A 22,607-nucleotide genomic window follows, 5' to 3' on the forward strand; every position below is an offset into this window, starting at 1 on the left:
GATATGGTGATTGCCTTTCGATTTTCTGGTTCTCAAAGTTTCGACGTGTACAACATTGGGGTGAGGGATGCTGCGAATCCGATACGGACCTGCGTATAGAAGTTCAAATTTACTGCACTTACCTTTTAATTTGCTGGATAAATAGTGTGTACGTACTAATATCTTCTGTCCAACGTGAAAGTCGCGGCGTGTACAAACCTGTTTTTGCTGTCTTCTCCGGCGCTCTGCGGCACGTTTGATGTTGTTCAGCGCAATGTCAATTATTTCGTGGTGTCGTAGGCGACGATTTTTGGGGAATTCTATTAATTCTTTAATTTTGTTCGGTGGTTCAACGTTTTTCAGTATAACAGTCGGAGATAGCATAGTGGATTCATTTGGAATGGAATTAATTACATCTTGGAATGAGAGTATGTGTGTATCCCAATCAATATGTCTTTTGTGGCAGTATATTCTGCACAGCTTACCAATTTCCTTCATTAATCTTTCACTAGGGTTCGAAGAAGCGTGGTACTTGGATATATAGATCGGAGAAATGTTTCTAGCTCGTAACATGCGTGTCCATACACTACTACGAAATTGAGATCCATTATCAGAAATTACTTTCATTACATGCCCTACATGAAATAGAAAATGTTTTACAAATGCATTTGAAACAGTTTTAGCAGTAGCTTTGCGTAATGGAGTGAAAGTAACAAATGTTGAAGTGAGCTCAACAGCGACAAAAATGTAGCAAAAACCTCTGTTAGTTCTCGGAATCGGACCAAAAATATCTACTGCGGCCATGTGTCTTAATTTCACAGGTATAATGGGATATAAAGGAGGAATATGTGAAGTGGTGTCTGATTTAGCTTTCTGGCAAATTTTACAAGACGCTAAAACTCGTCGTATACGTTTTTCCATGTTAGTAAAATAACAGTTCTGTCTCAATACAAGAAAACATTTTCGTGCTCCGTAATGTGCGTAACTTAAATGAGTGTACCAAATTAATTTGTTAACCAGTTCGTCAGGAATGCATAATAACCAATTGTTGCTGTCAGGATGAGAGCGGCGAAACAGAATGTCATTGCGTATAGTGTAGTGGTTCCTAATCGTTACATTATTCTTATCTACCCAAAGGTGTTTAATTTCTCTCCACACGTTGTCTTTATTTTGTTCTCGTGCTATGTCCTGTAATGACGATGAAATAAAATTTTCAAATGCAACCTGCTGAATGTACATGACACTGAAATTTGCTTTGCAGAAGTTGGTTGCTACGTCTTGCTGATTGTTACTGAGAGAACGCGATAGTGCGTCTGCTATAACATTTTGCGTGCCGGGAATGTGAACTATTGTAAAATTAAATTCCTGTAAATATAGTTTCCATCTACTTAATCTATCGTGAGTAAATTTAGCCGAGAGTAAAAATTGTATCGCTCTGTGGTCTGTGTAAACGGTGGTATGTCTGCCATAAAGAAAGTGCCTAAATCTCGTGAAAGCCCATACAACGCATAATGTTTCAAGTTCTGTGACGGAATAATTTCGTTCAGCAGGTGACAAAATGCGACTTGCAAATGCGATGTTTTTAATTACTGTAGAACCATCTTCTTCAATTTCCTGGAAAATATGTACGCCTAAAGCGGTGTTGGAACTGTCGGTAGCAATGGAAAAATTTCTAGTAAGATCTGGATGCGATAAAAGTGGTGCATTCAACAGAGCATGTTTCAAATAACATTCTCGTGAGCAAAATTCTGCGTGTCAAAAGTAATGTTTGCGTTACTGTAATATGCAATCTGTGCTGTATCTGGTTAAAATCTATCGTATGTGTTATTATTTACGGGAGAATGTTGTGGCATATCCACTGTATGAACTGTTCTGTTATTTCATACTGACGTGTTACGCTATGGATGACACCTATTGTCTGGATCATTCATGATAATGTGTTGTTGCTAATGTTCTTGCTGCTGAAAAGATCGACTGTTATTAAATGTACGCTGAAAATTGTGCACATCATTTTTACGTTGGTCATGATAGTCATTTCTATACGTTGCATTGCGATAGGAATTGAAATAGTGTGTTGTCTGTACGTAGTCATTTCTTTGCTGCCATGCGTTACTATTTGTTGGAGCGGGGACTATACGTGCACGCGGCGAAACATTAAAGCCTGGTTGACCTTGTAGACTTCATTGTTGGTTAGGTATGCTAAGCGGTTGGCTTTCATGCTGTTGTGGTGGAAAACGTCTATTGTTACCCAAAAAAATGCATTTGCTGTTAATTTTACACATACTGATGATTACGATTTTATCTGTTATTAAAAATTACGGCGGTAATTGTCATTACGGGAGTGCCTACTGAAAATTGTCACATTCGGTAAAAGTTTGTCACATCGGATATTCATTACATGTTTCTTAATACTACAAAGAGCAATAGTTAAAGAGCAGTTTGGATAGATATAAAGGATAGTAGAAGAGAAGGCAGCAGTGCAGAAAACTAAAGATGAAACAGCACTACTACAGCTCGGGGCCCTATGCTCGCTACGGCACATATTCATTAAAGCGTAATGAATCCCCTGAGGTCTTTACGCACTGCAAATAAATTTTAGCTTTTGTGTTGCAAGCAATAGCGGAAAAATTCCAAAAGTAAATAGTTGTATCCATGTTAATTCAAGTTTCCTTATTACGGGCAATGCTGATGAAAATACAAAAATAAATTGTCGCATCTGGTTCAAAGCTAGTTTCGCCATTACCGATAATAGCGGTGAATGTACAAAGATAAATTGTCGTATACAGTGCAAATCGTGTATCTGTGTTCTGTCATTATTAAATTCTTTACATTTTCTTACAAATGCAAATTGCTCGAAATCTACGTTCTCGTCACTCAGTTTGATAACACGTTCAGGTTTGTGTGTGAATCTGTTCGTCTGTGTCATTTCGGATTTCAAGTTGCGTAGCTTTTCAGATTTTAAGTCGCGTGGCTTTTCGGATTTTAAGTCGCGTAGTTGCTGTAAATTGCTCACATTATACACGCTGCGTGACTCTGACACATGTTCATAAAGTGGCGTCTGTTGTGGTATGTTATTAACTGACATGTTTTTCATCTCTGTTACTTCTTGTTGTAAATTTGATAACTTCCGACGTAACGTGTTGTTAGATGAATCGATTTCATTAATTGTCAGCTGTAAATTTTGAAATTCAGGTGTTTGGATAAAAGAAACCGGTGCAGTATCCTCTGATTTATTGTCATTAGTATTTTCGATAACATTAATACGACTGGCCAATTCATCACATTTTTCAGTCAGTATTTTAACCTGATCATCGGTTTTAGAATCAGACGCATTAATCTGTTTTTGCAACTTGCGCGTAGTTTCGCTCAGTTTTTTAACATCAGCTTTGATGACATCGCAATCCTGTGTTAGATCTAGTTGTTCAAATCTATCTGTCACTGTTTGAATATTTACTGTGTGTGTATCCGTTTTTGCTTTAAGATCAGAAATTTCATCCCGTAATTCCGCGTTCAATTGTTCTATGGTATTAATTTTGTCGGACACTGTAGTAATATTATTGTCTACATACGTCTTCGCTTTCGCGAATATTTTACGTTTGTCCTCTTGTCTCTGTGCAGTGATTGTTTCCATGACTTGTCGTTTTACTTTGTTTTGATCCTGAATAAATCTGCGGAAACGCGTATCACTGTTCTGTATGTGCTGATTAAAGCGCTCGTTAATCTGAGTGTTCTGCTGTTCGAATTTCGTGTCTATCTTTGCGTCCATAGTGCGCGAAAGTTCTACCGTCATTGCTCTAAACTCGTCCCGTAATTGTGCAGCTTTTTCAGAGCATTGTTTAGCGACTCCGCTAATTTCGTCTCTGAGTGTATCTGTCGCGGCTGTTTGCATTTCCTTTAATTCTTGCGCAACAGACTTTATTTCTTCGCTATTTTTTTGTGAACAAGCCTCAATTTCCACGCGCAACTGTTCCTTAGTGTCATGACACTGCGCGGCAACAGCTTTAATTTGTTCACTAAGCTGCCTCGAATTGTCGTCAAATTTTTCATTTTGTTGTCTGACCTGTTCACTAAGTTGCTTGAGGTTTTCATTTTGTTGTTTGTTATCTTCCCTAAGTTGTTTGAGATTTTCGTTATTATTGTCAAGTTTTTTATTTAACTGTTTATTCTGCTCACTAAGGTTGTCTTGTTTTTCGTTCTGTTCGTTCTTAAACTGTAGCATTATTGCTATAAATTGATCCAAAGTAACATTACCTACTCCATTATCTGTGCTGTTTGATTGTGTACCTCGAATTGTCGCGCTTTGTGTGACCATTTGGTCATTCTGCAATTTACAAAAAGGATTATCAGTCGGACCTACACTGTCACTCACTATTTCGGAATTAAATAAATCCGTCGTACTTTGTGTATCCTGTTCATTTTCATTAGACAAATTTGTCTGTACATTACTTGGATTTTCTAAATCGGGTGTGTTAAGCTCGGCAGCGCTCATTACTATAGAGCGTCCCGCGTCATCAATTGTCGTCAAATTAACAGACGAGACAATTGAGTTCGTTTGTTCATCATTAAGACAAAAGTCATCATTAGTGGTTGGAATGCACTGATTGTTAGTGAACGCAGGATTGTCACCATTACGTTGCGTATCACAATTACTATCGGTCACGTTGTTTAAGTCGGTAATTTCATTCACAATACTTCGCGATACACTATTCACAGTCTTTCGCGGCATTTTTACAATAGTCAAAATTTTTCACAAAGCAAATAAGCACAATGCAAAAGCAACACACAAATACAACAAAGCAGCAAATTGCCGTTGACCTGTAGAAAGAAAGTCACAATATTATTAAAAGCGTTGCGCCAAATCCTAATTATCTAAGCAAATAAGAGCAGATATCTGACTGTCGCTCAAAAGACTCTCAACGAAATACGATCCTGGACTGGGTGTCGCCAAGTGTAACCTCCCCACCGCAATTTTTAAAAGAAAGAAAATTGACAATACTTAATAGAAATGGGGGCCAAGCGTAACCTCCCCACAAAAGTTTTAAAAGAAAATAACGATACTAATTAGAAATGCTGATGGACATGGCTCTAAGCGTAACCTGCCCACAATGAAATGTACTGACAATGGCAACAAAAATGTGAAATACGCAATCTGACTCAAATATAAATCCTTCACAAAATTTAAAGTCCATTCAGTGATAAGGAAATTCAATTAAACCGAAATATCGGTCTTTGGCCCTGTGTAAAACAATCAGAATTAAAGTCTTACCTCGGAATAAATGGATGTCACATATCTGCTCTTGTTGTTGCGCACCGCTTGGAGGAACTGCATTGCAAATAATAATATTCTGTTTTTTTTTTTTTTTTTTTTGATTCTAGTGAAATTTTTCTTCAAAAGAAGTGGAATGAAATGGGAAGTGCAACGAGATCTTTAGTTCAATAAAAAAATTAAATTTTTGAAAAAATGCTTTTGAAATAAAAATTATTATTGGGGAACTTGTTGGAGAATAATTACAATAAATAAATTTTTACATTATCTAATGATTATATTAATTAACAGTATACCTTATTCCTCATCTTGACCATTGTTGCCGACCGCCTACATCACACAACCGCACTGGGCTGCTACTACTGACCGACCGCTCTGCATGACGACTACAGACTGAGTACTGCTCTCAACTAGACAGAGCTACAGACTCGCAACGACTGAACTGACAGACTCGCAACGACTGACTGACTGCTACTCTGCATAGCGACAACTAACTCGCAAAGACTACTACTGACTGAGTACTGCTCGCAACACTCGCGCGGTCAAGCGCATACTCTCTGGTCACAGATGCTACAATGCCTCGCCATCGCTGCTGCGTTACATACGTGTTTCACCATGTCACTTGGAAATGGTCGCTTTTTTCGTCCATGCAAATGATTTACCAAGTAAATTCAACAAGTAATTAGTAACACTAACCGTTTTTCTTTCCGTTGTCAAGCAAAATCTTATACACAAACAGTGAAATAATGCGACAGGATTGTGTATCATTCCACTACTCCAACTGTGATTGTTAGTTGCGTAATTAATGGAATACAGGGACTGTCATAGTACCCAGATGGTGGGAAAATAAATTACATGGAGAAAAAAATAAGCAAATATACAGTAAATAACTAAATAATTCAAAACGCTACAATGTCGTGAGGTTCTCCTGCTGAAAATTAACTACCGTATTTAGCAAAAATTATGTAAGTACCCTGTTTTTGTGTTGGCAGCGCTATAGACTATGATAATACCTTGGAAGTCTCTTCGGGTTTACTGCCGGATCCTAAAATCAACCTGACTGAATATTTCGGCGCTCCAACTGGTCGCCATCTTCAGGAGAATGCTGCTTCTTGTGATGACACCCGCTGAAAACTGACGCCAGGCTGCAAATCGACGTCCTATGTGGGCCACTTTTCAGTACACGGCGCGTGCGCCGCCCATGACTGTGCTGCCCTTCAGGACAGGGAGGTGGTGCTGCCCTAGTGGAACACTGCTGGCAACGATATATCGCTCTCAGGGCCGCACCGAAGAACGTTCAATTTTGATGCGCATCAAAGACTGAATGAAAGCACTAGGCCGCAGGCGAACTCAGTTACACGTTCAAAGTAAACGGTGTATCAAAATAAATTTCGGTTTCCGGAACTCCTGGATTTCTCAGACTAGTTTCAGCTTGAGAGAGGGCTGTGAAATCTGAGTGATGCGCTTTTAGAGCGATGAACTGAGTTTGTCTCGTTGACCCCAATTTGGCGTCGCTGTTCCGTTGGCCCTCCTGGAGGACTCTGCTTAACCCGGCTTTCTTTGCCCAGTCGCAAACACTCTTTCAGTGCCGAGGCCGTAGTCGGCGTGGCCCGTTTCCGATCTGATTTGACAGAAACGAGTCCCCGCTACCTTGACATCACGGCGATAAAACTGCGACGCAACGCAGGCTGTCCTTTGACAGATGTCCCGGTCTGAATTGCTTTTGTCAGTGAGCGCTGGTCGCTGTCAATCGCTGGACCATTAGGAGGCCGCTGGGAGTGTCACGACAATATCGAGGACGCAACATTAATGTCTTTCTCGCGCACAGCCAGTCACAAAGGCCATCTGGACCACGAAGGCGACTTTTTGATATCAACGTAATAAATAATACAATGTTTATGTCGAATGGCGCAGCCACAGTATAGTTATGACAGGATAATATTATTTTTTCACAGAGCATGAAAACTTCTATTATTGCACTATTATACAGGGTGAATCACCTGAAACTTGCACCTCATATATTACGGAAATGGAAAATGCTGTTGGTCTGGGGTTTTCATAGAATTAATTAGTAGTCAGAGGGTCGTATTGTTAGCCAATCGCCAGCCGATGTGGCCGAGCGGTTCTAGGCGCTTCAGTCCGCTGCTGCTACGGTCGCAGGTTCGAATCCTGCCTCGGGCATGGATACGTGTGATGTCCTTAGATTAGTTAGGTTTAAGTAGTTCTGAGTTCTAGGGGACTGATGACCTCAGATGTTGTCCCATAGTGCTCAGAGCCATTTGAATTTGTTAGCCAATCAACATATTGTAATAATACTCAGAAAGTGTATTTTTCGTGCAGACATACACTTTTTTAAATAAAACAATGCCTGTTGACATTAACATATTAAAAGTAGAGTAAATTAGAATGTCAGTGGTGTTTGTTGCAGAATTCTTGTGAGAGTTTACTAAAAACCGTATTTTCAAAAGTCCACGCTGATACTTGTTTGTGCCATTCAATCTGCTTAGTTGCTAGGCACGATGATGTTATGTTCACTTACAGTGTGCTCGTATATTCCTTGAGTGCATTGCGATTTGCTACTCTGTTAGCGTGTGACAATCCAAGCAGTAGGTCGTGAGTGGACGATGGAATTTACCAATGCAGGAAAAGCCGACATGTTCATGGCGTGTGGAGAGTTTGGGACGAATGCATTTCGTTCTTGTACGGTGTATGCGGCAAGATAACCCAATAGGCGTCGATCATCTCGGCCATTATTTATCAACCTCTTCAATCACTTACTTGAAGATGGTAGTGTGACACCTAGTCAGTTTAACAGCAGCAACCAAGTAGCGATAGAAGAGGAAGAAATTAATGTTCTTGGTGCTGTTCCAGTTGATACGAAAGTTAGCTGCCACGCAATCGCAAAGTGGAAGGCGTCAGGCAAGTGTGTTATACATTATCCATCGGCAAAGGTTACATCGCTGTCACATGTCTCTCCATCAAGAGCGGCACGGAAACGATTATCAGAATCGTATTAACTTAAAATAGGATACTCGAGATGTACCATAGTCTTGTTTAGTGATGAAGCCACATTTACCAATCATGGCCGGGTAAACCGTTGGAATATTTACTATTGGTCTCTTGACAATCCCCGTTGGCTTCGTCAGGTGGATCGTCAGCGTCCAATGAGTGTAAGCCTCACACCGACCCTTACATAGACCCGTTTTTCATAGACGGAGCACTGAACGCGCACAAGTATCGCAGACCATCTCCCACGAATGCTATAAGACGTTCCTCTGGAGACTGCGGTACAAGTATGATGGTTTTCCAGATCACAGCGCACGAAGGGCTGCAGCATCTCTTTACAGACTGTTTGCAAATTGTTGGTCTGGGCCTGTACCTCGGCCGTCCCGTTCTCCGGATTTGACGACTGTGGACTAGCTGAAAGACGCTGCCTACAAGGACATACCAACAACACCCGATGATCTTCAACGACGTAATACTGCAGCCTGCTCGGACTTCTGGCTAAAATGCTAGCAAATGTGCTGCAGTCGTTCCATACCAGACTGGAAGCGCGTATTGTCGCTGCCGGTGGTCATTTTGAACAAAACCTGTGATGGTCAATTGTCTCGTTACTGATTAGAATCCACAAACTAGTGTACTTGCGTTGTCCGTCGATGTCTGCTATCACCAGGATTGTACAACTGTCGGTGTGGGAACTTTTCAAAATACGGCATCTCGTAAAAGACTCGCTCTAGAATCCTACAAAAAACACACCGCCGTTCTAGTTCACCCTACTTTTAGTTTGTTACCGTCAATAGGCATTGTTCCATTAAAAAAATTGTATGTTTGCACAAAAACGCGCTTTCCAAGTATTACTGCAATCCGTTGATCGGCAAACATTTCGAGTCCATGACTACCAATCCATTCTATGAAAACCGTACATCAACAGCACTTTCCATTTCTGCAATGATTACGCTGCCAATTTTAGGTGAGTCACCCTCTGATACAAAAACTTAGGATTCGGGTTACAGATAGCTAGGATGTAAGGAAGTCCAAGATCAAGAGCAGAAGAGAAAACCGAAGGCTGGAGAACGTGGGAACCCCTGAATTCAGGATGGGCTGGGTTAAATCTGATGGTAATGTTAGACGTAAGGGCGGATTTTTTTGTCAGCGGATGGGAGCCTGTTAAAACTTCGCTGGAAGATGATATGAAAAGTGGGCATGTGTAGAGTGCGTGGGATGTGTTGCTATATGAGCTGCATACCACCATGATTTGTAAGCAGGGGGGGAACAATGTGGTTGTTGGAGTCGGTAGGATTTATCGGATTACGCATTTGTTCAGTCTGGGTGAGGAATTAGAGAAAAGGGATGAGCTGATTTATGATCTTTGGAAAGGGAGAGGGGGGGGGGGGCTGAACGGATTGAGAAAGCGTTTAAGTGCGTGGCGTTTGAGTGCATGGAGATATTGGTAGAGTATTAGTGAGCAGATATCGAGACGAGATGTGCGTGGCAGAGGACAATTCTGAACAAGGGGGCAGGACAGAGGAGGGATGCAGCCGCATGGTCGGCCGGTCAGTATTTTACTCAGTCGTGCTTTCTATTGATTTTGGCGTCCGACAAGGCGTATATACAAAGTGCTTCAGAAGTGATGGCCAATATTGAGGGATATGACAGAAATGATCATCTGAAACAAAAAAGTGAAGTAAACATGGGCTCTAAAACACAGACTTCAAGAGCTTTGAGCAATTCTTGATCTTCGATATTGTGAAACCAATCTCTTCTACTGCAAGCTCTTTGCTTTCCTTATTGTGGAAAGTTGTATCGTGGAACAAAACAAGAAAAAATGTCCAGCAAACGTATGTTCTAAAATGCATATGTTAAGAGCTGTGATCACTTGTTCATCTTCGCCATTTTGAAACCTAACTCTTATAATGAACACGTGCTCATGACTTAAGGTGTGCATTTTAGAACACACGTTTACTGGACATTTATTTTTCTTGTTTTGGTCCATACTACCACTTCCCAAAATATGGAAAGCAAAGAGCTTGCAGCAGGAGAGATTTGTTTCACAGTTCGAAGATCAAGAATTGTTCATAGCTCTTACGGTATGTGTTTTAAAGCCCATGTTTACTTGCCTCTTCTTTTCTGATGATGATTCCTGTCTTACCTCTGAATGTTGACCATCACTTCTGAAACACCCTGTATAAGAAAAAAGTAAATTTTTGATTGCATTTTGCAAATCAGTTACGAGCGCACATACTGAAAAATTACGGATAAATGAAATAAAGCAGGAAAAACAACTGAATTTCATGCATGTATGTTCTGTCCTTGCAACTAAATAAACGGCAGTTAGTTTTTTGCCAGACCCGTTTCGCTTCTTGTATTTGTGAAGCATCTTCGGTTGCCTGAAATAAGTGCTTGTTTATATATAATAATTTTATTATGTAGTAGTTACAAATATATTACTAAGATACGTTTTCTCGTGTTTTTCAGATTATAAACTACATTTGTAGCACAAGTTCCGTGAGGTTTCGTTATCATTTGGTGTTACTTATGATTGACAATATCACTAGTCTATGTGTGTGGTCTTGGAGATGTGTTCGGTCGGTCCCCAAAGTCCAGCTGGCCGATATCCAGAGTTTGTCACCCACATTGATTACAACACGTTACCAAAGTGTGTGTTTACTGTGCGTAATGTTGCAAACTGTGTGTGTATTGTATGTGTGGTTCGATATTTGTCATTTGTACGTGTGTGTGTGTGTGTGTGTGTATGTGTGTGTGTGTGTGTGTGTGTGTGTGTGTTTTGTTGAGTGTGACTGTGTCGCTCCTAGTGAGAGTGAAACTCATGCTACAAAAGCTGTTTCTAATCTGAAAAACAAAATTTAAAAAAACGTGAGAAAACGTAACTTAGTAACATATTTGTAATTCTTACATAATACATTTATTATGCATATAAAAAGAAAGAAGTATTACAGGCCACTGAAAATGCTTCAGAAATGAAAGAAGTGAAACGCTTTTGTCAAAAAACAAAACCGCCATTCATTTAATTACAAGGGAGACTATATCATGAATTTTGAAGCAACTATGGAACGACGGAAAAAATGACGATTAACAGAATGTATTAGAAATAGAAAATAAGAAAATATTTAAGAATATGGACTGATGCACGTTTTCATTTCTTTATGTGGGAATACATGACCACGAACCACTAAACAATACTACCATTCGAAGGAAGCACGGTCTGCTATTACCATAAAGAAACCAGCGAGGTGAATATGGTTATCACCAGGGCGACAGAGGGCAGGAAGTACTTAGATTTAGGTGCGCGTTGCCATTTACTCGACCGTACGTGAAAAGCTTGTCACCTTATTACTGGTTTGAATAATGCAATACGTTTAACATGAGACTAGTCACGAGGTCTGCTGCATCGTTCACCTACCGCTGCTTTTGAGGAACTGAGTCATCCTTCCTGCACAATACCTGTGTATTACACACCGAAACAAGGCTCATTTACACTGAATGTTCTGCGTCTGTGATGATGAATGTATCTCCATAGAACACTTTCGTATAGACGAGTGATAAACTGTTTTGTGGAAGTGATTAAAATTTTTGTAGTCTTGGGTTAATTGTATAACGTATAAAGTTCCACTGGAGTGTCTTCTTCAACGAGCTGTTTCCAAAATGTCCATGACTAAACGACTCTAAAGTACATAGAGTGGCACAGTAGTATATGCAAGCAGATGATCTGAAAATAGCAATTACCTTGCCGAATCTACGTATAAAGGGTGTATTAAAAAGGATAGCGCAAACTTACACGGCTGAAAGAACACTTTAATAGAAGCACAAATGTCAAGTAAACATGAGCTCTCAAACGCACACCTTAAGAGCTATGAGAATTTCTTGATTTTCAATATTGTGAAACAAATCTCTTCTACAGCAAGCTCTTTCCTTTCCATATTTTAGGACAGTATGGATCAAAACAAGAAAAAAATGTTCAGTAAACATGTGCTCTAAAATGTATACTTTAAAAGTTATGAGCACTTGATCATCAGAAGAGTTGTGTTCCAAAGTACCGAAGATGAACAGGTGCTCATAGATGTTAAGGTATGCATTTTAGAGCACATGTTTACTGGATATTTTATTCTTGTTTTGGTCCATACTACCACTTCTCAAAATCTGGAAAGCAAAGAGCTTTCAGTAGAAGAGATCTGTTTCACAATATTGAAAATCAAGAATATCTCATTGCTCTTAAGGTATGTGTTTGAGAGCCCATGTTTTCTTGACATTTTTACTTCTGTTATCGTGTACTATCAGCCGTGTAAGTTTGTGCCATTCTTTTTGATACCCTGTATATACACACACGAGGAGGTTCACAAAGACATGCAAATATTTTAATATGTTATTCTACAAGTAACATTAAAGAAAAAAGTTCATATAAACATAGCTCCGCAAATTTTTGGTTACGAAGTTACAGTTATTCAAAGATTTTACCTGAAATTTAGCAACTTCGCTAATATGAAGCCATAGCAACACTGTACGAGGTTGTTATTGATCTAGAGAATATAATAATAAAATATGTCCCAGGCGTGTATCTGCAGTAGCTTTCCAGAACACCCAGAGAAGCAAAGATTATTATACAAATAAATGCATTGAACTCGCTGGAGACATTTTATGTACACTGCACAACTTCCATAACAATGAGCTTTGTTTTTTCCGGTTTAATTTGAATTCACGTGTGCTATAGTATTAATAAAAGCATATTGTCTGACACACATAGAGTTTCAGTTAACATTATTACCATCATTGTTCCAAAATTAAATTCTCTACAACTTCTGTTGAAAACTTTGTGCAATAGTCTGGAATTCTAAAAAAACAAATTGGGACACGTAGTTGATAAATTAAAAATTGTACAAAATTACGTCTTTGCTTCTTGGATGTTCTGTCAAACTACTGCAGATACACGTCTTGGACATGTTTTATTTGATTCACCAGGTCAATAACAACAAAAAAGTTTTAATTCATGCTTTACTTTAAGCTCTTACAGTTTTGCGATGGCTTCATATTAGCGAAGTTGCTAAATTTCAGGAAAAATCTTTTATTAGCCCTAACTCCGTAACCAAACATTTGCGGACGTATGTTTATATGAACTTCTTTCTTTAGTTTTATTTGTAGAATAAAATATTAAAATATTTGCAGGCCTTCGTGAATCACTTAGGTTCCGAGAGTTCCGGAACTTGTACAGAAAATTGGAATCGAGATCAACATAAACATCATTTCCGCCCTTTTCTTTGCTCACGAAAACCACACATTCCATGTTCTACGACCATACAGCGAGACCTTCAGAGGTGGTGGTCCAGATTGCTGTACACACCGCTACCTTTAATACCCAGTAGCACGTCCTCTTGCATTGACGCATGCCTGTATTCGTCGTGGCTTACTATCCACTAGTTCATCAAAGCACTGTTTGTCCAGATTGTCCCACTCCTCAACGGCGATTCGGCCTGGACCTCTCAGAATGGTAAGTGGGTCACGTCGCCCATAAACAGCCCTTTTCAATCTATCCCAGGTATGATCGATATGGTTCATGTCTGGACAACACGCTGACCACTCTAGTCGAGCGATGTCGTTATCATGAAGGAAGCCATTCACAAGATGTGCACAATGGGTGAGCGAATTGCCGTCCATGAAGACGAATGCCTCACCAATATGCTGCCGATATAGTTGCACTGTCGGTCGGAGGATGGCATTCGCGAACTGTACAGCCGTTACGGCGCCTTCCGTGACCACCAGTGGCGTACGGCGCCCAAAATAATGCCACCCCAAAACATCAGGAAACCTCCACCTCGCTGCACTTGCTGGACAGTGTGTCTAAGGCATTCAGCCTGACCGGATTACCTCCAAACACGTCTCAAACAATTGCCTGGTTGAAGGCATATACGATACTCATCGGTGAACAGAACGTGATGGAAATCCTGAGCGGTCCACTCGGCATGTTTTTGGGCCCATCTGTACCGCGCTGCATGGTGTCGTGGTTGCAAGGATGGACCTCGCCATGGACGTCGGGAGTCAAGTTGCGCATCATGCAGCTTATTTGGCACAGTTTGAGTCGTAACGCAACGTCATGTGGCTGCACGAAAAGCGTTATTCAACATGGTGGTGTTGCTGCCAGCGTTCATCCGAGCCATAATCCTTAGGTAGCGGTCATCCAATGCAGTAGTATGCCTTGGGCGGCCTGAGCGAGGCATGTCATCGACAGTTCCTGTCTCTCTGTATCTCCTCCATGTCCGAACAACATTGCTTTGGTTCACTCCGAGACGCCTGGACACTTCCCTTGTTGAGAGCCCTTCCTGGCTCAAAGTAAGAATGCGGTCGCGATCGAACTGCGGTATTGACCGTCTAGGCATGGCTGAAATACAGACAACACGAGCCGCGTAGATCCTTCTTAGTAGAATGACTGGCAATTATCGGCTGTCGGACTCCCTCCGTCTAATAGCGCTGCTCATGCATGGTTGCTTACATCTTTGGGCGTGTTTAGTGATATCTCTGAACAGTCAAAGGGGCTGTGTCTGTGATACAATGTCCACAGTCAACCCTTATCTTCAGGAGTTCCGGGAGCCAGGGTAATGCATAACTTTTTTGGTTCGTATGTATGCGAGAAGATTTAATAAGTAATGCAACACTTTTTTTTCTGAAAGGTGGTTAGCTTTATTCAGGATTACAATTCCAATACAACATATTATTCCCCATTCTTTTGAGTATAAATCCTATTTATCAACATAATGGCCGTTCATTGTGGCGGCCTTACGTTACCTTACTAGGAAGGCCTGTATGTCCGTATGGTGCGATTCTACTGGTCGACGTCAGATCCAACGTCTTGCTCCATCAAAAATCCCTCATCATCCACGCAATAATTCCCATGGAGTTTATCCTTTCGTTGGCTGGAACAAATGGAAGTCTGACGGTGCGCGATACGGGCGGATGAGGAAGAACAGTCCAATGAAGTTTTGTGAGCTCCTCTCGGGTGCACAGACATGTGTGAGGCCTTATGTTGTCATGGAGAAGGAGATGTTCGTTTGCTTTCTGATGTTACAAACACGCCGAAGTCGTTTCTTCAATTAGCTAGGGAAGCACAATACACTTCCGAGTGAATCGTTGCACCATGTGGGAGGACATCAGACCGAATAACCTCAGAAGACCGTCGCCTTGACTTCACTGGCTGAGGGTGTGGCTTTGAACTTTTTCTTCGAAGGAGACGTGGTGTGGCGCCACTCCATAGTTTGCCGTTTTGTTCAATGTGATGAATCCATGTTTCATCATCTGTGACGATGTTCCATAAAAAAACTGTCACGATCAGCCTCTTAACGTGCAAGCAATTCATCACAGAAAGTCTTTCGCTGCTATTCATGGTCTTCTGTTAGGCTGCAAGAAACACAGCGGGCACGTACTTCTGAGTACCACAACTGGCGGACGATTGTGCCAGTAGTACGCGTCTGACCGTGATCCGTCGATCGCCTCTAATGAGAGTGTCAGCACGTTCCAACACTGCAGGAGTCACAGCTGTGTGCGGCGGGCCGGCACGCAGGAGATCGGACAGATTTGCGCAACTTTGTTACGATGATGACAGACTCACCGTCCTTTTGTTCACTACCAGTTCTCCATAGACGATCTGAAAGTGTCTATGAATATCTGGGATGCTCTGGTTTTCCATCAAAGGAAACTCAGTGACTGCTCGCTGCTTGGAACACACCTTCGCTACAGACACCACTACGTATAGCGCCGCCGCCTATCGGTACTGCATGAAACCATGGGGAATAGTCTACGATGTCCCACAATACATTCCTCGTTTTTTCGACAGAAATAGGTCCAGAAAATATAATTTGCATTACTTATTCCACACCCCTCGTATAATGCTTATCTAGTAAGAAGATTACATTGTTCAATTCCAGAGATAAATTTCCGGCTGAGAATGTAAGATAACCATAATTGAAAATGAATTGCAGGACATGCGTGAAAACGCCTTCAGTATCAAGTAGATGCCACAGCCGTTTGGTGTAAGACCAATGAGGTGCAACTAACCCACCAAGACGACAGCTGAGCTCAGTACCACAGCAAAGCTTCGATTATGTAAGCCGATGTTTCTCTCTAAGATACGGGCGACGACCCTGCAGAACAAAATAGGCACTTTGTATAACTCGATGTACCATATAAGACCTCTGGGCAGCACAATACCCATCCCTTGAAAGCATGAAAGCAGTAGAAGGTATCACGCTCCTTGGTACTATGACATTATAACCAAGTAGCGGTATCTTACGGACCGATATTTAAGCCCCAAAAAGTTGAGCATCGACCCCAAAAGTTTATTCACAGTAAAGTGAAACCAAGCATCTTCTTACCTTCCACCATGAAGTCTGCAGCGTCGTCGACGATGGCGTTTCAATGTACAGCATGTCATTATAAAGGGTGTAAATTTTAAGTTGACAACCACAATAATTCGAAAAATAAGCTTCACAAGAAACAATGTGTAGAATCCAAAGTAGATTATTTTCGAGGGCGACATCTGCTGGTACTAAAATTAGCCCGCGACCCCAGTCCCCTGGGCGTGGGGCGGGAAGCAACTTTAAAATCTCAAACGGGAGCCCCCATTTTTTATTGCAGAATCAGGTTCTACATAAAAAAACTACGTACATTTAATCTTAAACATTTGTTTTGGTTTTTAGTAGTTAGCGTAATTCAAGAAAATCCATATTCTCGTTTTTGCATGGAAAATGGTTGGGATGTATAAAAAATACTTATTTACTTCGTAAATTATGATTCGCTAATATTAAAACTCTCTCACCATAGGGTGGGTTTTGAGAGAGAGGAATTAGAGTTTTACAAATGTTGAGCCAAATATTAATTTCTTCCTCAGATTTAGATAAGTTTTGTTTGTTTCGTGGTCATGAGGCCACACCACTTTTAATTGTTTACTTTAATTTAATTGTTTTCATTTATTTTATTTTAATTTAATTATTTATTTTATTTATCCGTAACCATTGTCCACGCAAAAATGAAAACATGGATTTCCTTGAATAACAGCGTCAACTACCAAGATTCAAAACAAATGTTTAAGACAAAATGTACGTAGCTTTTTAAGTAGAATCTGCTTCTGCATTAAAAAATGGGGATTCACATTTGAAATTTTAAAGTTGCCTTCCGCCCCACCCCTAGGGGGCTGGGGTGGAGGTCTAATTTTATAACCAGCAGATGTCGCCCTCGAAAATAATCAACTTTGATTCTACACATTTTGTCATGTGAAGCTTATTTTACGAGTTATTCTGGTTTGTCAACTTAAAATTTACACCCAGTATATGACACGAAATTCTCGAGACATGAGAACTCAGTACATTACGGGCAAATCATTCAGTATGTTATAATCTCTCGTCGTCACGTAAGAAAAATAAATAGGGAGACATGGGACACCTAATTTCCGCAAATGATGCTTTCTAAGAAAGCGAAAGAAAAAGTTGCTTTCCCCCACTAACCCACATAATAGGCAGAAAACGAATCGTTTCTACAAGAAGACACAGCAAGAATCTTTCAGACAGCTTAAAACTATGTGCTAACCGGGACTTGAGTCCTTTGCCTTGCCGATTGTGGAAAACACTCTTATCAACTGAGGTATCCAGACGTGACTCGCTACTGTCATAACAGCTTCAATTCTGCATCTGCCTACTTTGCAACTCACAGAAGCTATTTTGCATGTCTGGTAGGAATAGCATTTCTGGAGAAGAGCCTGTTGCTGAAACAAGGCTTAACGACAACCTATTTTGTTATTTCCAGATTGAAACTCTCATTCTGTGGTGGAGTGTGCACTGGCTTCCAGCTTCCTGGTTATAATGAACAGTATCTCAGGGACCTTTGTTAAACAGCAGGCAACGATACCAACCCTAATTAACGAAATTTACGATTACATTCATTTTTCAACTATGTTTCTTGGAACTATTGTATGAAAGTATTGGTTTGTAATTAAATTTTTTTTCATGTTCAGTGTAATATGGAAGTAAATAGGAATATAAAAGAAGGGAGGAACGTTTATCTGTTTAGCAAGAGTTACAGGAGGCAGATTTCAGACTAACTAACAGATCAAAACGATAATTTCTGTTCCGACACTGACAATGTTAACTGTTTATGGAAAATGTTCAAGGCAATCGTAAAATGCGTTTTAGGTACGTGCCGAGTAAGACTGTGAGGGACGGGAAAAACCCACCGTGGTTCAACAACAAGGGTAGGAAACTACTGCGAAAGCAAAGAGAGCTTCACTCCAAGTTTAAACGCAGCCAAAACCTCTCAGACAAACAGAAGCTAAACGATATCAAAGTTAGCGTAAGGAGGGCTATGCGTGAAGCGTTCAGTGAATTCGAAAGTAAAATTCTATGTACGGACTTGACAGAAAATCCTAGGAAGTTCTGGTCTTACGTTAAATCAGTAAGTGGATCGAAACAGCATGTCCAGACACTCTGGGATGATAATGGCATTGAAACAGAGGATGACATGCGTAAAGCTGAAATACTAAACACCTTTTTGCAAAGCTGTTTCACAGAGGAAGACCGCACTGCAGTTCCTTCTCTAAATCCTCGCACAAACGAAAAAATGGCTGACATCGAAATAAGTGTCCAAGGAATAGAAAAGCAACTGAAATCACTCAACAGAGGAAAGTCCACTGGACCTGACAGGATACCAATTCGATTCTACACAGAGTACGCGAAAGAACTTGCCCCCCTTCTAACAGCCGTGTACCGCAAGTCTCTAGAGGAACGGAAAGTTCCAAATGACTGGAAGAGAGCACAGGTAGTCCTAGTTTTCAAGAAGGGTCGTCGAGCAGATGCGCAAAACTATAGGCTTATATCTGTGACATCGATCTGTTGTAGAATTTTAGAACGTGTAGTTTGCTCGCGTATTATGTCATTTCTGGAAACCCAGAATCTGTCTGTAGGAATCAACACGGATTCCGGAATCAGCAATGGTGTGAGATCCAACTCGCTTTATTTGTTCATGAGGCCAAGAAAATATTATATACAGGCTCCCAGGTAGATGCCATTTTCCTTGACTTCCAGAAGGCGTTTGATACAGTTCCGCACTGCCGCCTGATAAAGTAACAGCCCACGGAATATCACACCAGCTGTGTGGCTGGATTGAAGAGTTTTTAGCAAACAGAACACAGCATGTTGTTCTCAATGGAGAGACGTCTACAGACATTAAAGTAACATCTGGCGTGCCACAGGGGGAGTGTTATGGGACCATTGCTTTCACAATATATATAAATGACCTAGTAGATAGTGTCGGAAGTTGCATGCGGCTTTTCGCGGATGATGCTGTAGTATACAGAGAAGTGGCAGCATTAGAAAATTGCAGGAAATGCAGGAAGATCTGCAGCGGATAGGCACTTGGTGCAGGGAGTGGCAACTGACCCTTAACATAGACAAATGTAATGTATTGCGAATACATAGAAAGAAGGATCCTTTATTGTATGATTATATGATAGCGGAACAAACACTGGTAGCAGTTACGTCTGTAAAATATCTGGGAGTATGCGTGCGGAACGATTTGAAGTGGAATGATCATATAAAATTAATTGTTGGTAAGGCGGGTACCAGGTTGAGATTCATTGGGAGAGTGCTTAGAAAATGTAGTCCATCAACAAAGGAGATGGCTTACAAAACACTCGTTCGACCTATACTTGAGTATTGCTCATCAGTGTGGGATCCGTACCAGGTCGGGTTGACGGAAGAGATAGAGAAGATCCAAAGAAGAGCGGCGCGTTTCGTTACCGGGTTATTTGGTAACCGTGATAGCGTTACGGAGATGTTTAATAAACTCAAGTGGCAGACTCTGCAAGAGAGGCGCTCTGCATCGCGGTGTAACTTGCTCGCCAGGTTTCGAGAGGGTGCGTTTCTGGAGGAGGTATCGAATATATTGCTTCCCCCTACTTATACCTCCCGAGGAGATCACGAATGTAAAATTAGAGAGATTAGAGCGCGCACGGAGGCTTTCAGACGGTCGTTCTTCCCGCGAACCATACGCGACTGGAACAGGAAATGGAGGTAATGACAATGGCACGTAAAGTGCCCTCCGCCACACACCGTTGGGTGGTTTGCGGAGCGTAAATGTAGATGTACATGTAGATCTTCAGTATTCATTTTTATCTCTGATTTTAAAGACGGTAATTGTTCGGTAAATTCCAATTGTTTCTTTCATCTCTCATTGGCATATATCTTGTGTTTGGTCACGGAGATTCTGCTTCAAAGTTATATTCAAGAATACATAATTGTATTTTTTCTATAAATTGTGTTTATATCCAGAGTCACATTTCATAGTAAACGTTAACGTATCCATTCAGAAAAAAAAACATTTACTATAATGTGTCAAACAAATAATGCACGTTACATTGAATTCCTGAAACAGTTCCGGTTAACTCGATATATCACATGACATAGTTATGTGACAATGGACAAATTTTATTAATAGGTAAAGCGAATAAACAAAATGACATTTCGTGAATATAAAGCACTAACACTGCCACTAGTAATTGCGTGCAAGTAATGTCGCAGACCTGACCTACGAGAAGCAGTTCTGAGGGAAGGACAATTTTATGACAGAATGCCCTCCCGTCTTCAGCTGAAACTTTGACAGTGGGACACCTAGAAGACAAAGTAAGAAGCCAGCCGAAGCCACTGCATAGGCAGCCGGAAAAAGCAGCCCTTGTCCCTGTTTTTAACGATGACCCTTCAGAAAGCCTTTCTACAGGAACACCCCTGGAGATGCCAGATAAACGTCTGGAGAAACGCAGCTCAAAACATTGGTGACTCTTTGTAGCCACTTGTGTTAAAACTCGCATTAGAGAAAACGCTGTTTATCTCAGTGTTAGGTGGAAGAAGTCAAACTGCACCCTACAAAAGAAACGACACTTGCAGTACACTACAAAAACTGTAGTAGTTAGAGTTATAACGAGTATGAATGCTCTGATTGGCCAGAAAGAAAATGCGTGTCATCAGCTTCGTTGTAGGCAAATTGCAGACAGAGTAATCAACTTCTACTCTTGCAGCAGATCGTCCAGTGATTGAGAAAGGTTACCCGCGCCATGCTGAGAAGATTGTGAGAGTCATTATGTGAACACTTGTTCATAGGCTCGTCTTAGCTCGTAAGGAGTTAAACTGCAAAGTCCCCTAGCATGGTGAATCACACCGAGCACTAACAGTTAATGCTTGCGAGCGATTTGAGGGCAATGACATATGTGCTTCTCCAGCCAAATAGCGTGTGCCATGCCAATTAATTTGGCTAGGGAATAACTAAGCGTCTCGCTTCATGTAAGACATAGGAAATGTATCTGACTGGTGTTTAACAGTCGAGAGTGATTTAGAATCGATTCTGAGGTTTACAGCTCATACTGACAGCAGCCACTGCCGCCACCAACAAAAAAGATAAACACGCGTGCTCGCACTATGCCAGCAAGTGATATTCGATTGCCACTGACAACTGTGGTCGTCTCCAGCTCTCCTAACTTTTGTAAATTCAACCCAGACCTGTAGTCAAACATACTCACGATTGGCGGGCTTAACTGAAGCAGATATTTAATTTAAAGAACGGATCAAACACTGTAGAGTGCTCTATACTCTTAAGTTATGGAATTGTTTTAACTGTGTACTTCTTTTGATTGATCTTCATCGATCCCCATTCAGTTTTGGATATTTTCATAGCACATATCTCTGGCCCCAACTGTATTTAAGTTGTTTGTATTTTTATCAACCATCTTACCAGTAATGAACCTTATAATTAATGATGACTAATTGACAACCTCAGCTGCCGACAGGTGTTATTGTTATACCTCGATGTGGACAGCTGAAAATGTGTGCCCCGACCGGGACTCGAACCCGGGATCTCCTGCTTACATGGCAGACGCTCTATCCATCTGAGCCACCGAGGACAAAGGTGAATAGCGCGACTGCAGGGACTTATCCCTTGCACGCTTCCCGTGAGACTCACATTCACAACTGTCCACAATTCTACATATGTATTGTACCTTATAGACATTTGCCCACCCACTCATTACTCGCGCACGCTTTGGCGATTCCCGTAAGAGTTTGGGCAACCTGTGCGCATTCGCACAGACGAAGGTCAATGGCTGGGTAGCCTTTAACTATATATTTGAAGACAGTAACTTGTTCTCGAAAGAACAGTTACTGCTGATGACCGTGCAGCTTTTCCCTGGAATAAATGATGACTAATTGACAACCTCAGCTGCCGACAGGTGTTATTGTTATACCTCGATGTGGACAGCTGAAAATGTGTGCCCCGACCGGGACTCGAACCTGGGATCTCCTGCTTACATGGCAGACGCTCTATC

General features: G+C 41.1%; 1 non-coding gene across 1 annotated transcript; it reads right to left on the reverse strand.

The window, feature by feature from the left end:
• Nucleotides 1-22,113: 22,113 nt before the first annotated feature.
• Trnat-ugu lies at nucleotides 22,114-22,187 on the reverse strand. The gene has a single exon. It is a non-coding gene; the product is annotated as a tRNA-Thr (tRNA).
• Between the last annotated feature and the right edge of the window lie 420 nt (nucleotides 22,188-22,607).

Source organism: Schistocerca americana, chromosome 2, assembly GCF_021461395.2.
Source record: "Schistocerca americana isolate TAMUIC-IGC-003095 chromosome 2, iqSchAmer2.1, whole genome shotgun sequence".
NCBI lineage: Eukaryota > Metazoa > Arthropoda > Insecta > Orthoptera > Acrididae > Schistocerca > Schistocerca americana.